The sequence below is a fragment of the Saimiri boliviensis genome, chromosome 16, assembly GCF_048565385.1.
Source record: "Saimiri boliviensis isolate mSaiBol1 chromosome 16, mSaiBol1.pri, whole genome shotgun sequence".
In the NCBI taxonomy this organism is placed as follows: domain Eukaryota; kingdom Metazoa; phylum Chordata; class Mammalia; order Primates; family Cebidae; genus Saimiri; species Saimiri boliviensis.
In genome coordinates this window covers 10988905-10994904 of record NC_133464.1, presented here as the reverse complement: position 1 = coordinate 10994904, position 6000 = coordinate 10988905, and positions in this window count along the sequence as shown.

Below are 6000 nucleotides of genomic sequence, written 5' to 3'. Positions count from 1 at the left end.
TAAAGGACCAAAAAAGGAGAAAAAAAATCAACATTATGCAATCAAGTCATGTCCTGTCACTGCACAAGCAAAATTTGTTTCCATGTGCTGGTCAGCTCTAACCTCTCTGCTCAGTTGGCCCCTCGCCTTTCAGAGCTTTGCCATTGTGTTTGCTCATCCTGTTCCAAAATATCCAAGGTTTATGGCCAGATGTCTGGGCACAGTGATGACTGTACCATCCATATTTAGACTGAGACACTGGGCTATAATACATTCTTTTCAGCACCATTAATTTGGGATGTAGTTAACATTTCAGTTCTATTTGTAAGGATGCATTATTTATGTTGGTTGTCGATGGAACAGCACATTCTTTGAGCGCCATCTATTTCTGCTACTATTTAGTGTTTTTCGAAGTGTTCTGAGGAGCTATGTAGCTTCAGTGCAGAAAGGAAAGCCGGTAGAGAGCCAAGCCTCCAGGGGCTCATGCCACTTTCCCTTTGACAAGAGCAGCTCCTTTTCTACTCGTGTGCCTGGAGACTGTCTCGAGAGGTTCATTTCTAGGATTTTTCTTTTCCATGTAATTTCCTCTTTTCCTTCCTCCACTCAAGGAAGTATCCAGCTTAATTTTATTCCTTCCACAGAAGTGTGTTTCAGGGCTAAAAGGCAAATTCACCTGTAAAACTTTCTGAATTTTGTTTCAAAAGATTACATCCATGGGAGAGCATACGAGGCTTGTGGTAGAGGCTGAAAGCAGAGAAGGATTTTCTGATAGAGGCAGAATGTCTGGAAGATGCAGAATGGAGCATGAGGATCTCCCCTCTGATTAAAAAGAATGCTTTTTTCTTCATAATTGTGCTAATTTGAATAAATCTGAAGACTCGTGAGGAAAGAAGCATTTGTTTTAAGTAATTTGTGCAATATCAGAAATTCACCACACTGCCATCAGAACCTGGCTTGCTTATTAGACAGCATTGCCTGATGTCAAAGACAGCCCTAGAAATCAGGTGTGCTTTAAGAGCTGTCTTTCGGCATGTTTTGCATTACTGCTACGGTTTCACTGTGTCCCCACCCAAATCTCATCTTGAATTGTAGCTCCCACAATTCCCATGTATTGTGGGAGGTAGCTGGTGGGAAATAATTGAATCATGAGAGGCAGGTCTTTCCCATGCTGTTCTTGTGACAGTGAATAAGTCTCACGAAATCTGGTGGTTTTATAAGGGGGAGTTTCCCTGCACAAGTTCACTCTTCCCTACCACCATGTAAGATGTGACTTTTGCCTTCCACCATGATTGTGAAGCCTTCCAGCCATGTGAAACTGTGAGTTTATTGAACTTCTTTTTCTACCCAGTTTCAGGTATATCTTTTTCAGCAGCATGAGAACAGACTAATACATTTATTAATAGTCTGATGTCATACTCATAGATTCAAGCTTTTTGTTTTGCTTTTATACACTCATACTCTTGAAACTGATAGCAATTGTTGCTTTACATACTCAAATTGCCATTGCATGGCCAACCCCATGGGAAAGCTTCTTTCCTCTGCTGACCTTTCTGTCCAGCTCAACAAATATCTCTGGAACAAATAGCCCACAAATATCTCTGAAAGAATCACTGCTCCAAGAAATCATGAGTTCTAGGCCCATCTTGCTCTCCCTGGCCCAATATTTGGCAATTACTGTCTCCAAAAAAAATCTTACCAGTTGCTATTATTAAATGATTGTCCACAGTGTGGACACTAGAAGTGCATATCATTCAAGGAAACTCCTGGTTATTACCAGAATGCCACACCCAGGGAAGCCAATATAGGATATTTTAGTGAAAGAATGGAAGTCTTTTGGAATGTGCATCATGGTGATCTTCTTATTTTAACACCTTTATCATTCAATTAATTTCACTTCTATTTGGGGGAAAGCATTCTGGGAAGAGAAGAGCTAAGGCTCTAGGTGGAGGATATGTGGTGAATTCAAGGAACGGCAAGGTGGCCAGTGTGGCTAGAAAGGAGTGAGGGAAAAAATATGAACTTGGAAGGATAGCAGAAAGCCAGATCATGTAGAACCCTGGAGGCTGCTGTGAAAACTGATTTTTTTTCTTTGAGTGAAATGAGGAGCCATTGGAGAATAAGGAGTAGCAGAAAGATCCTACTTAAGTTTTAGATATCACTATGGCTTCTTTGCTGAACAGTGACAGAGGTAGAAGTGAGAGGTCAGTTAGGAATTGCACTCATACATGCAAGACATGATGGTAGCTTGGATCCGGGAGGTAGCTGAGGATTTTCTCCTGAATTGTGCAATGTGAGAGAGGGAAAAGAGTTACATAGGAACAAAAAGGTTTTTTATTTTGATTTGGTTTTGTTACGATCTGATTTTGCTATGATCTGAATCTTTGTGCCACCCCACCTAATTAATAATTCATATTGAAATCTAATTCTCAATGTGATGGTATCAGTGGGTGAGGCTTTTGGTGGGGGGATGAGGTCGTGAGTGTGGTGCCCTCCTGAATGAGATCAGTGCCCTATAAAGAGATGAAGAGCTCAGAATTTTTCCTTTTCACATTCAAGGAGATAGCAAAAAGATGCCATCTATGAATCAGAAAATGTCTCTTCACCAGGCACAGAACTGTGAGAAATAAATTTCTCTGGACCTGTGGGAAATACATTTCTGTTGTTTATAAACCATCCAGCTTATGATATTTTGTTATAGACTATTCTGTTTCTCTTTACCTTTTATTATGAAATAATTTTGGACTCACAAGAAGTAGCCAAAAACAGTATAGGTGGTTCCCATGTACATGTAACCCACCTTCCCTCCATAACAATGATAACATCTTTTTTTTTTTTTTTTTTTTTTTTTAAGAGACAGCATCTTACCCTGTCACCTAGGCTGGAATGTAATGGCATGATCAAAGTTCACTGTAACCTTGAACTCCTGGGCTCAACCAATCCTCTTGCCTCAACCCCCCAAATAACTAGAACTATGGGCATACACCAAAATACCCAGCTAAGTTTTTAATTTTTTTTTTTTTTTTTTTTTTTTTTTTTTTTTTTTTTTTTGTAGAGAGGGGTTCTCACTGAGTACCCAGGCTGGTTTCAAACTCCTGGCCTCAAGTGATCTTCCTGTCTCAGCCTCCCAAAATGTTGGGATTACAGGTGTGAGCTACCTGTATCAAAATGTATGATAGCATCTTATGTAATTATAGTAATTATTAAAACCAGGAGATGTACATTGATACAATGCAATCACCTAGACTACAGACCTCCTTCAAATTTCTCCAGTTTTTACATGCAGTTATTGTGTGTCTATGTGAATACCTAAGTATTTCCAATTATTTTTAGTGACTATACATATTATATTTTAGATTTAAGTATCTAAATGTTTGTTACTAGTATGTAGAAATATGATTGATTTTGTGTGCTAACCTTGTATTCTGTAACCTTGCAAATCTACATGTTTTTCTCTGCATTCCTTGAGATTTTTCTGCATAAACAATCATGTCATCTACAAATAGGGACAGTTTTATTTCTTTTTTTCAGTCTGTATGCCTTTTCTTTCCTTATTGCATTGGTTGGAATTTCCAGTACTTTGTTGAATTGGTTGTCAGAGTGGACATTCTTGCCTTGCTCCCAAATTTAGAGGAACAGCATTTAACCTATTATCATTAATTATGATGTTACTTCTGAATTTTTTTTTTTTTTTTTGAGATGGAATCTCACTCTGTCCCCCTAGGCTGGAGTGCAGTGCCACAATCTAGGCTCACTGCAACCTCTGCTTCCCAGGTCCGAGCAATTCTCTTGCTTCAGCCTCTTGAATAGCGGAGACTATAGGCATGCACCACCACATCCAGCTACTTTTTGTATTTTTAGTAGAGACGGGGTTTCACTAAGTTGGCTAGGATGGTCTTGATCTCACCTCGTGATCCATCCACCTTGGCCTCCCAAAGTGCTGGGATTACAGGTGTAAGCTGCCACACCTGGCTTTTTCTTTCTTTCTTTCTTTTTTATGAGACACAGTCTCACTCTGTCACCCAGTCTGGAGTGCAATGGTGCGAACTCAGCTCACTGCAACCTCTACCTCTTGGGTTCAAGTGATTCTCCTGCCTCAGCCTCCAAAGTAGCTGGGACTACAGGTGTGCACCACCAAGCCTGGCTAATTTTTATATTTTTTAGTAGAGATGGGATTTCACCACGTTGGCCAGGCTGACCTTGACTTCAAGTGATCCACCCGCCTAAGCCTCACAAAATGCTGAGATTACAGGTTCAGTGAGCCACTGGACTCGGCCATTTTTGTACAGTTTTTGTCTGGTTGTGCTTTCAGGGTAATGCTGACTTCATAAAGTGAGCTGAGAAGTTTCCTCCTCATCTATTTTCTGGAAAAGATTATGTAAAATTAACATTATTTCTTCTTTAAATGTTTGGTAGAATTCTCCAGTAAAATCATCTGGGACTGTTCTTTTCCAGAAGATTTTGAACTACAAATTTATTAAGTCTTTGCTCAAGGGCAGTGGTGGAAATGAGGGCTCTGCCCATAGTTCCAGTGCTGGGCAGAGTAACCAGTGGAGAGAAAAAAAGATGTGATTTATTTGTGAGGTTTGTCTGGAGAAGGACTGGTGTTGTCAAAAAGTTTCTGTCCCGCTCAGCACCCCCTTTCCTTGTCATCTTGCTAAAAAGAGCATCTTTTCTTGGGGAGTTTCTTTTGTCAGCTATTTGTATGGTTTTTCTGGATTCCGGGATTCTCCAGGCCAGAATATACAAGTGAAAAAATTAAATAGGAAACTAACCTCCATATTATTTTCTGAATCCTAAAGTACCTAGCTAATTTTCCATATTTTCTCCACCTTTCGGTCTTCTGATATTTATTTTATGTGTTTTGTCCAGAGTTTTTAGCTGTAGCTCAAGGGAAAAAATATGGTAGGATGTGTTTACTCCTCCTTGTCTGGAACACATGCACCCTTGGGTTTTTGACCTGAACAACTGGAAGGATGGATTTACCATCAACTGAGATGGGAAAGTCTATGGGTAGAACAGGTTTACTCATGAAGATCAGCACTTTGGTTTGATTATGTTAAGTTTGAAATATGTACTATTCAAACAAATGGGGATATTGAGTAAGCAATTATACATGTCTAGATTTTAGGAGAGAATTTTGGGGTTGGGGATGTAAATTTTGGTGTAATCCAGTAGACAGCATGCCTTTAAAACCATGATATTGAATGAGAACACCAAAGGTGAAGGAAGAAAAAGAAAACAACCCAGCACATGCAACTGAGAAGTCGGAGCTGATGACAGCAGTCTGTGGTGTCCCAGAAACCAACTGAATAAAAATGTCTCAAGAAAAAGGCAGTAATCACCTGTGTCAAATACTGCTGATCAAAATTGGTATTCTGGAATTAGATCTAGCAATGAATTTCACAATGTAGAATCTACTGGAGACTTTGATAAGAAAAGTTTAAGTGGAATGGTGGGAGAAAGAATGATTGGTGTGGATTATGGGACAATGGGAGTAGAGGAAGTGGACTGTGAGTACAGGTAATTCTTTTGAGGACTTTTGTGGCAAAGAGGAGACAATAAATGGGGACGTCTTTGGCATGGGAAGAAGGGTTAATGGATGATTTTAGTTTTATTTATTTATTTTTTAGAGGAAGGAAACAACATCATGTATGCTCTTGAAAATGATCTGGTAGAGGGTGAAAAGTGCTAATGCAGCAGAGAGAGAGGAGAAATGTTGAAGTGAGTCCGTGAGTGCATGAGTGCTCTGGTTTGAATGTTTGTGTCCCTCTAAAATTCATGTTGAAATTTAATCCCCAGTGCAAGAGCATTAAGTGATGGGGGATTTCGAAGGTGACCGGGTGAATGGTGTATGATTGATTAGTACCCTTAAAAAATAAAATGGCTTGAGGGAGCCTTTTTGGCCCTTTTTACCCTTCCACCATGTGAGCACACAGCAGAAAGCTGCTAGTGAGGAACAGGCCCTCCCAGACACTGAATCTGCTGGTGCCTAGATCTTGGACTTCCCAGCCTCCAGATCTG